Source organism: Aythya fuligula, chromosome 6, assembly GCF_009819795.1.
Source record: "Aythya fuligula isolate bAytFul2 chromosome 6, bAytFul2.pri, whole genome shotgun sequence".
NCBI lineage: Eukaryota > Metazoa > Chordata > Aves > Anseriformes > Anatidae > Aythya > Aythya fuligula.
The window spans coordinates 33,578,688-33,590,259 of record NC_045564.1 but is presented as its reverse complement, the minus strand read 5'-3'; positions in this window follow the sequence as shown (position 1 = coordinate 33,590,259).

Genomic DNA, 11,572 nt, shown 5'->3' with positions numbered 1-11,572 from the left:
AATCTGGTTTAGATACTTGATATTGGCAGTCTACATCAAAACATGCACCCTCTAAGCCCTTGCTTTTGGCTTTTCCAGGCTGTTACACATACCACTTTTCTTCATTGACTTTGTATCTGAAAAGTATTTATGTCTCATCTTGGCTACCCATCCGGACAAAACAATCTCTGGCAGCCTGCTGCACCTGCATTGCTTCAGACCTTCAGCAAAAACAATCTTACATTGTAGAAGTGTTCTCTGAAATTCTTAAATAAGTTGGCATTTTATTAGTGTTGGTCCCCTCCTCCCCCCCACCCACCTCCAATCCCCTCCCCAAGACAGATTAGTGGTTGCTTACTTACAATCAGCCTTTAGCTCCACTGTTGGTTTTTGTCTAGGTTAACATTTTATCATGTACCACTTCTCCAGCAAGCTTCCACATGTGTCCAACACCACCAGTGGAAGATTCTGGCAATTAAGTTCTGCAATCCAACCAGATTCAACAGCGAGCAATGTTCTGGTGAAGTCTGTTACAAATAGAGGCCACTAGCAACCATTAGCTTCAGAAAGTGCTTCAAAACTTGGCCCATGTGACAGACTGCTGGAGATTAAAATGTATTTCACACATTATGCAATGAACAATGAACATCACCATGGCTAAAGGTTAGATCTGTTCCACATTAAGAATACTTCAATCATCTTTTCAATCCTTCATATTTTTTCTGATAAACAAGACATCTCAGCCTATTTACCAGTACTTCCTGCATTAGACAACCCCTATCCTTATGCAAGTGCCCATACCTACAAAACCATTTCATTTAACCATTTATAGAACAGAGTAAGGAGAGCTGAGAAATTTTTTCCTCAACTTTCTTTCCTTGTATGTATCAAATGTTTTGGACATGAAGCTGAGTCAAAAGAGGTCAGGAGTCCAAAGAGGCAGTGCAGCTGTGGAAGCCAGCTGGGACCTGTGAGTGAAGCTCTGATAACTGATAAGGCTACACCTGGACTTCAGTCCTTCCAAGAGTTTAAGCACAAAAGGTCTGAAGATGATTTTAAGAACCTGGCTTACTCCTAAAGGAGGAGCTATTAGAAAGGAGAAAGTTTGTGGGCACATAATCAGCTGAGGATAGAAGCCACCCTCAGGCAAACTGAAGGCACAGTTCCCTGTTATTCCCTCTGCAGGCAAGCTCTTGGTTCTCCCTGCGTCACTTGAGGTAACATCTAGCATGGATAAAGAGATCTGGAAGCTGGAGACACACGTGTAGAAGTATAAACCAATTAGCTGTTGTCTGATATACACCTATATATACACCCCTGACCTTGTACTCTCCTTAGGATTGTGCAACGCTTTATGTTTATTCTCCCTTGGAGTCCTTGAGCTGCCTTCTACGCACTTCTCACCTGCCTTATCTCTGTAGTTTCACCTCTCCTGTTTTGCATGGCTATGCTCCCTGTGCTTTATTACAGCTCTTTCTATCAATTTGGCAGATTTCTCAGAAGTCTGAGCCACAGTTACACAGGCATGCTGCGCGCAAGCTGGGTCTGGGATCGCAGAGAGATGAACCCCAAGGAGTAGGGTTACAGGTATGTCAGGCTGTTCTGGGGAAGAAAAACCTATTGACATCACGTTATGAAGACCTGTCTCTGTTATTGTCAAGTCACATTGCTGGGAGGGAGCAGAGAGCAACAACACACACTTAATAAAGTAAAAGGACCTCTTTGCATCTCCTTCAACTCTGACACAACAGTGAGAGCAGCAGGCAGCAGACTCTCGCTGTTTAGGAGCACGGATAACACAAAAGCAGGTAGAAGTACATAACAAACCTCTTCATTTGTGCTAAGTTAAGCAACAATAAGCCTACTTGTGCCCACAGATGGTTCAGTGCCTGTAATGTTCGGTTTGGGTTTTAATGCAGAAATACCTGAAGCTGTTGCTGGCAATACTGAATGACCTCCTGCCTGCAGCCAGCGATTTCCTTTTGATACAAAATGCACACTACTTTCAACCGCTGTGAAAAGAAGGACAAGTGACAAAGTAAACAGAGGCCACCTCACTATAATGGTTTTTCTTTTTTTGAATGTCCCTGCCTCTTTCCGCTCCTTTCAGTAAGGTCTGTGTTGCCACACACATTGCATTGAGCACTGGTATCAACAGATTTCATCTGGTACATTGCTTGTCCTAGAAAATTAATAGTGGTAACTATTTTCTAGAGAACTGTTATAAATGTTGTAGGACTGCGGAAACTGCAGTTGCTAAACAAACATTTCTGGTGAGCCTTGAGGAGTAACTTTGAAGGAGTCCATATGTCAGATTACACTTGCCTTCCAAGAAGAAACATTTAAATACTTTTTGTCCCTCTGGTAAATTTATAGTCTATATTTTTTTTTATTCTAATAACAGAAAAACACATCACTAGCCACAAAATTTGATCCTGAATGTATTGTTATTGTAGCACAAAATGTAAAGTGTAGAGTTTACCTATCAAACTCCTCTGGAGCGTAAGACCTGCAAAGTGCATCCCAAATTAATGTCCACTGCTGCTTTGAAATGACTGGAAGCATATTGCTAATGGCAGGGCAAGGAGCATTATCTATTTACAGCAATGGTTTTGACTTCTAAAATGAATTTTGACCTATAGGCCTTTAAATATCACACATTTCAGTCTCGCCGTGGAAGGTTTCTGCTTGCTACACTCCCCGTTCACACTCGGGCTGCAACGTGCCGGATGTGATCTGATTAATAAGGACAGAACCGCATGGCTGCACCGAGTCCCAGGCTGTCTCTCATGATTTATTTAGTCCTACAAAGGATATTTCCCTCGATTCGTTACTTTATTGATGATATTTGCTGATTGAAAAGTTAGTACTTGCTTCCACTAATCATCAGATCAAAGAAGCCTGGTAAGATTTTTAATGTTACGTAATGCTTTTGAGGAATTTTTTTCTGATTCAAGAAAATTAACTTTCCTAATCCACCTGGGTAAACACTTGCTTTTCTGCCTCCCTCTCAATTGCTCACTCAAAAAAAAAATAATAAAAGTTAATGTCAAGTTTTTCTTTCTCTAATTCTGAGACTTTTAAAGATGGCAGAGGCGTCCATGGGCCTTTTTAGCTTAGTCTTACAAATAAAGCTGACAGAACTCAGCGAGCAAGAAAAATGAGCGACATTTCTCAAAGACCCAGCACATGGAAATGAAAGCAACAAGACACACATATGCCTCTTCCCACTGTAAGAGGCAGGAAACCTCTCTAGACTCACCAGCTGCAACGCTTCTTTCCTCAGCTCCTGGTCACCCCAGCTTTATGGGTTGCTGTCCCCACCACCAGAGACCACATCTCCCATTAAGGCCAACAGCATCAAACAGGCTGAAATCTTAAAGTCCTGTAACCTCAAGGCCACTACAGACTAAGTGCTACTTCACTTTCCAAGCAGAAAAGTGCTACTCACTACCTGGCCTGCTCCAGACCTTTCAAAGGTAGCACACCATCACCACTGTACTTCAATTTTCACACACTAGCTTTATGGAGAAGTAAGATCTGAGGTCAACACAGAGCAAACCACAGCCTAGCCCTACATAGGAAGTGGCAGCAGGCCATCCATCAGTTACTGCTGCTCTCCTCAGCTAAGCCAGCTGCCCTCAATATGCCAGTTTTAGGCAGCTGGCAAAGCTTGCCCTTGCTGAGGCATGTTTTCTGCAACAAGGGGCAAAGCTAAATAGCATTGACTGGAATATGTGGCAAACTTAATTACAAATCCATGCCTGTACTCCTGGGCATCTTTTTCAACAAACAATTTTTCCAAACCAGGCTTTTTTTTTTTTCCTTTCCCATATTTCCTTAAATTTCAAGCACTCAATTTCCAGCAGTCACAGTTTTTTTCAAATAAAATCCCAGCAAATGCAAAATAAGAAGCGACAACAAACCCTACCTCGTTTCAGGGAAGACTCCTAGTCCCTCTGATTTATTCCAAAGCTGTTCCTGCTCAGCATGAACCAGGCACATCAGCAGCAGGCTTTACCAGACCTCCCAAATAACTTTCCTAGAAGCCAAGGTCTGCCTCTCTTCATCCACAGAGGGAAACTGTATTTCCAGAGGGCCAAAGCACTGCTCCACCCAAATTTCTTCAGTAATTTTGGTCTGGATTCTAAACAAAACCAAGAGGCTTGTACTATTTCCCCAGCCCTGACCCTCACAAAGCGTTTCCCTCCTCCCCCAGAAGCTCTGTGTCCACCTGGGCTGCAATTTATAAGTAGATGCAGCAGGCTGATACTTGTTCCTGGGGCACCTGTTCCTTGTGCTAAAGGGCTGACAATGACAAAACTGAGAAAGAACAGAAAAAGGAGTTGATATGTAAAGCAACATAGGGAAAGAGACCATGAGGGAGGGAGAGGGAGGCTGTTTCCACTGCCCAAAGTAAGATGCCAAAGACCACAATCAGCTTTACGATTAAAAAATATTTTGTTGTTAGAAGTTAAGGGTGTTAAATAGTTGAGTTTTTTTATTATTATTATTATCATTCAAAGTGCAACATTTTATATTGAACATCAAAGAAAACTTCTGAGTTATGAAGCAGAAAAAAAAAACACACATTTATAAGTCTCAGCTCACAGCTGACTAAGTAACTAACTCCAGGCTGCAGTGCCCTGTGACACCTATCCCAAATTTAGCAGCAGCGGGGCTTGCATTACAGGCTCTAACTCTTTGATCTCATCGTTGTGGCACTGAGTATAGGAAATCAGTAACATGTATTGTGCTTACTCGTCGCTTCAGCTGCCTAATGGCAAGCTTAGAGCCAGGGTCTGGGAAACACAACCCCTCCCATAGTGTACTGCCGGGAACGATGCAAGGAAAGCCCAAAAGATTCCAGGTATACCTCAGAAATGAAAATGTCTTGTGAATAATCGCTTTGGCATTGTGGAAGATATGATGAAGAAAACAAAGAATTCGCACCAATGTACAGAAGCAACCAGTTATGAACTTAGCTTAGTAGCTTCGTTATCTATCAGCCTGCTGTAACTATTCTGATAACGTAACACATCTTCTGGATGTTTTAAGTGGCATTTATCTCATCAGGTACCAATGCAACGTGCACTGGATGTATACTTCGTATATAGCTTGGGTAGTTTACCCGTGAGTCTCATACAGGGGATGAACAGGATGATAAAACATGACAATAGCTGGTAAATAATATGTAAGGAGATGTAAACCACAACATCTTAATAACTGATTAAAATAATTGCTTATATTGGAAATGATATAGACAAAGACCCATGTTGGTCAAATAGGCCAGAAAAATGATGATCTAAAAGTCCATGTGTGGCCTCTTTATAACCAAAAAGAAACATTTTTCTCTATCTTTCAAAAAGTTCACTTGGGCATGTTATCATACCTGTATGTTCCTGACCAGCTAAAACTCTAAAAAAAAAACACTGAAAACATTATATTTCAGTTGTCTTCCAGAGCTACCCAGATTCACCTTGATACTGAGTAATCACACGTGCTCAGTGCAGGTTTTTTTAATCACTCCCCATATGAAAGTTGACAGTAAAAAAAATTGCTTCTTTTTATGTAAGAGATTATGACTTAGAAGTGTAATAAAGGTGAAAGTGAAGTGGATTTGGAAGCGTTCACTGAACCAAAGATCACATTATATTTTCAATACTAGATGAATGCAATAGCAAATTCTAATCTCAAGTCACAGCCTTCATTTTAGTACAGCTCTGTGATGTTTTTTTCATAATGTTAAGCAGGATTTTTTTTTTAGCAGAATTACACAACGTATATTTTTGTCATAATGCAGATTTGCTTGTTTTGTCTCTTGGTTTAAATATAAGCAACACGGTACATTTGTAATGATATTGTTTATTCATATTCTATGGAAAAAAAAAAAAAAAAAACAATAGTTAAAAAATTAAAACTCTAACATGGTAAAAAAAGATATTCAAAAATAAAGCTTTTCATAACTTATAACTAAAGGAAATTGAGCAGCTGCAACATAAATGAATCTCACGTGAGTGTCCCATCTAAATTATAAAATATTCCTTTGCAAGAAATTAACTGATGAAAGAATACATCCATTTCTAATGAGGAAAATGTATTAATTCTGAAGGTGGAAAAAAATCTGAGAGTATTAATGCAGGGATGCTCTGCCCTCAAACGCTACCATTGCTGTATGTGTATATGTACTATACAACAACTCCAGATAGTATAACTTCTAAGACAAATTATATTGAATAGCTCTTCTGATCCAGTTACAGGCAACTTGCTTTCCTTTAAAATGGATTTTTTACCATTACTTTTTCCCATTATGACATCTTATAAAATATTTCCCATGATCCTGCTTTATACACATCTAGCCATAGTTTATAAACTCTGGAAATTTAACTGTTTTACTGACTCATCTTCTAGGTCCATTTGTATTAATTCCTTTAATATCTGCTCAGGTATTTTGCTGGGCATTTGACTTTAAGTAACAATTACTAATTTCCTGGATGTCCCTTTTTATTCATTCTTTCATGTTCGTAAAAAGGTTTAAAATGTATTGATTACCGTTGCCACCTGCCTCTCAGTTTTAATTAGTGATCTGCTCTCACCTATGCTCTTCCAGGAGTGCCAGCATGTCTACTGAAAGGTTTCATTTGTCCATTTGATCTGGATGCGCCCCTTTATTTATGCCCTCATTGGTAACGTGTGTGATAAAGTGTGTGTGATACTTCGCTTGCTTAATTCTTTTTATTCTTTGAATATATGTAAGCTATAGGAATTCAGAAAGTCAGTGAGCACTGGTGAGTCACCTCGCTTTCTTCCAAATGGTTTTCAAGGTCAAAAATCATGTTTAAGCACACAGCGGAAAAACAGCTTAATACAGTGGTCACTCATAGCCTTCTGAAACCAAGCTTTAAATCTAAATGTGTAAAAACCCCCTTTGAGGAGCTGGGCTAGAATTTGTCTGTGCTACAGCACAGATCCATCACCTGAGTTAAAGCAGCACTAGTAAAGAGCGGTAGCAGGCTGTTATTCTCTATTTAGACTACTCACAACGGAGAAAGGCAGTACGCTGACTGCACTGAGAAAAAGAGTTAACTGATGTGATACAAAATTCCAGTGGAGAGGCAATCTCTGTCTCAAGCAAAGCTTACAGCTCAGCTTAATGACAACTGAGCACCTCAGATAAATGAGGAAACAATGAATGCAGAAAAACAGAAGGCATGAGGATGGAAAGCAAGGGAACAAGAAGAGCTGCTGGTAATGCAGGCATAAAGAAAAAACTGACAAAATTAAGATTTAGAAATTATACAAAAGACACTATATAGGGTGAGAGAATGAACTAAAACACTCTGGCGACAATGCATGAATACTGCACCCAGAAGCAGAGATGCAGAGCTGGTCAGCTTGCTGACAGGCTTATTTTCTTAGTGTATAGTTAAGACATTTAGAGAAAATCAACATGTAAAGGTTTAAAAAAAGAATCTTAACATTGTCCAAATTAAATGAATAGAAACAAGAAAATAGCCTGGCAATTAAATTTCTTAATGTCTCAACGTCAAATGTGCTGGGTCCAACTGGACAAAAAAAAAAATAAACACAGAGCACATAAAAGTGGTAAAAAGGATTGATAATCAAAGCTAATGTGTTCATTAGGGGTCAGAAAGTGTAATAGAGTGAGAAACGTATATTCAAATGAAAAAGTAGACAAGATTCTTCAGCCTCATAAAAGTGTATATGGAAAGAAAAAAAACAAGGCACTATCTCTTTAGGGTGAAGAACTGAAGATAGTCTAGATGTGCCCTGAAATGTCTAGATGTGCCTTCTGCTTCAGTTTTAAATACAAATGAAGATTCTGGCTATTAGACAAATATAATTAATATAAAGGACAGGAAAAAGTGGAAATGGAAGTTCTAACAGCCACTGCAAGACTAAAGTCCCACAGTGAATATGGTCTGACAAGCAGAGATGCAGAAGTGGTGTCAGACAATCTTCAGCCCGAAATTCTGAACCAACAGACTTGGGAAACTGCAAGTCAGTAGGAAAGATCTGTAATGGGTCTGTACAATCAGGAAGGGTGAATATGTAGAAGAGCAAATGTAATTCTGCATGAGAATACAGAAAAAAAAAAGAGAAATACAATAACAGCAAACATGAGCTTTAGAAATGCACACAGCCTGAAGGAGGGGAAAAAAAAAAAAAAAAAAAAAAAAAAAAAAAAAAAAAAAAGCATAAGTAAATAGAAAATGGAATCAATTTGTTGCATTGTGATGTTTTTATTTTATTTTATTTGTTTTTTATTATATTTTATTTTATTTTTTCCCAAAAAGTAGATCATAGTGGATGATGAATGTTTCATTACCTGTCTTTGATTAGGTTGCTAATTTTCTAGACAAATGAAATAGAGTCATCTATCAGGACCTCAATCAAAATGTCTTTGGATGTCGGATGGGAAAAAATAGATATGCTGGAGAAGGTGATTAGGGAAAAAGTTGTGGAGAGGGTAAGGTATGGCTTAACAGGGTATGTTCAATGTCTAGGATGAAATAACTAAAATTCTGGTGGAGGGTTGAAGATATTAGTTACAACAAAGCAGAGGAGACAGACTTCGGTCACTTATGTGACACATTCTTGAAAATGAAAATACGCTAACACCATGTATCATGGAATGTATTTCCAACAGTGATACATTAAGCATTAATTATGTTCCACATGACTACTACCATCTAAATTTGGATTTTCACCCATCTGCAAGAAAAACTTGTTCCAATGGAAATAGAAGGAAAGGTTTACTAGAATGATACTGGAATTTGAGTGCTATTGTCTGAGAGACACTGCCTGGCTCACATAATTAGTAGCATTTTAGAGGAAATTTGTCCACTCCTTATCAGTTTTGATGGGTAGACATTTCCAGAGGGATGAAGAAGAACATGTTAAAAACAAGCCCCATGGCTGCAAAGAGATAAGCGTGTATAAAACTGGGTATCAAGTACAGTGAATCTGGAAACTAGAAGCTAAAAGAAAGTTTTTGAATGCCAGAGGAGTGAATTTTTGGAACCGTTTCCTAATCCAGTACAGGACTCTCCACACTTCTGGCTGACTACTTTAAAGACGGAGCTTGAAGCATTTCCCAAAAGGACCTACACCCACTGTCTGCAGCCAAGAGAGATGGACCGAATGGCACGGGCTGCTCTCTCCAGTCCAGAATTCCTAATATCAGAAACGGAGTGAGGAGGGCCAAGAAGAGCAAAGGTTGGAGCTGGTGCTTTAAATTAACCTGGAGGACTTGGAAATTTAATTGGGGTTGAACAACAGATGACTTTGATGCTAACTACAGGTATTACTTGTTTGTGCTTGTAAATGACTTGATAAATGAATAAAAATCACTCTTGACTTTGTGCACAACCACTAGAAAACTTGTGATAATCAGGCATTTTTCACCATCTCATAACAGCCGGGATGGTTCAGTAGGACCTTAAGATGTTACTTTAGTTTTTCCACAACTGGATCACCAACCCACTTCTAAAGAGAGAGCGGGATTACTTCCTGCAACTCTTATTTCGCGAGTTGAACCAACTATTTGTTACTGTGCCTTAAAATTAGGCCAGAAAATTTTCACTTCCCCATTCAAATGACATTTGAAGATCATGCTAACAACCAAAGCCAGGGGGTGCAAAGCTCAGCCTTACGTTCTGTTCTTAACCACCGCTACCGTGACTTTTCTGGGAAGTAATACAAATAACAATGCCACTTATCACTTACTGTGCATGGTACTTTTCATCTTCAAAGCGCTTTACAAACATTTATGGGTAGTTAATCTGGAAATAGTATGATTTAGGGCCAGCTTCTGATAGCTTGTGTGACAAAGTTAATGTCATTTAAATTGAGTCTGCTCGCATTTAATAGGATAGAACTACAGCGCTTTAGTTTAACCACTATTGTTCCATTAAAAGCCAATTACAGAAATTCAGCTCTCCTTGAATTTATAGAGCGCGGCTTTTCATTTTAAGAGAGATCCATCTAAATACCTCATCCGGCTTCGGCCCTCATAACTGCGGCTAATTGCATGACGCTTCTCGCCCCGCTGCATAACGGCATTACGGCTCGCGGGGAAGCGAAACCCTCCTCGGGGGGCTCGCAGGCGCTGCTGTCGGGCAGCAGAGGGCGCTGGCGACATGTCCAAATGTCGCCGGAGCCACTTCGGGTCGCGACGGCCGGGCTGGAGCCGCGACGGATCGGCACCGCTGCTGCCTGCCCCGCTCCGCGTCCTTTTGCCCTTTCCCAGGCGATAATTCCTGCATCGACACGTGCAGGGGGAGAGGATCGGCACCACAGAAAACACCATTTTAGCATAAAACCTCTTAAATACGGAGGTGTTTATTTGTTGGACAGCCAGGGTGGGAAAACAGTTTTTGGGGTTATGTTCTGACAGAGAAGCCCTAACATAGCTTGCAATGATTATTCTATAGTAAAAGACCACTAAAATAAACATTATATATGAACTTTTAAGTAGTGCTACAAACTACATGGATTATCATGCATTGCCTCAGTGGGTACTTCTCTGAATCTTAAGTCTGATGCATGTGAACCCATTTTGGACCTGTTCGGCTTAGATGTAGTTTCCTTCTCTACACCTGAACATATTTTCTGGACCCAAATGAAGGAATGCAGTCGGTGGCTCATTCACAGCTGCGTGATGTGCCTTGACACGGTCTAGGAAAGGACCAAATGGGACACAGCACACACATAACTACAGCTGTCATCTGGTAAACTCTGTGCAGTAAAAGGGCTTCCAAAGCGCCTTCCAGTGGCAAGTATTTTAGAAGTTGAACCCCATGCAAACTGCAAAACTCGGGGCGATGCTCAGGGGTATAACAGCGCTCCCACCACAGCCTTGCATGCTGAACATGGCCAGGCCTTCTGCCAGCCCCAGGCATCCCGGCCTCCACAGCAGCCCAGCAAGCCCCAAACTTCATTCTCCTTTTGAGGTTGCGTCTTGAAAGCCCAGGAACAACAGTTTTACCACCGCTGCTAAGGCCACATAACTTAAAAGTGGGTGCAGAGAGCACTCACTGAGAGCTGTGCCAGGGGAGGTTCAGGTTGGAAAAGAGAAGACATTTCTTCTCAGAAAGAGCAGTCCAGCACTGGGACAGGTTGCTCAGGGAGATGGTGGAGTCTTCCCCCAGGGGTGTTCAAGGAAAGGTTGGACATGATGCTTAGGGAAATGGCTTAGTGGTGACATTGGTGGTAGTGGGATGGTTGGACCAGATGATCTTGGAGGGCTTTTCCAACCTTAATGATTCTGTGACTCTAAGATTCACTGCCTTTGATCATTAAAAAGACAGCACCTCAGGCGGGAGGTGAGCACTGCAGCCCTCCCTGCCTCCCCTCACGTCCCAGCACCAGGTGCCCTCATGCCCAAATGCCATTGCCCAGACTCATGTGAGGAACCTGCCGAGCCCCTCAGCACCCACAGGGACCGGTCGGGCACAGCACCCCGGGACCCTGCGGCCACCCCGCGCCTCAACCCGGCCCGTGGGCAGGCTTAATTCCCCCGGAGGGCTCCGCTCTCCCCCTGAGGGTGGGCTGGGGACGAGGAGGGGAC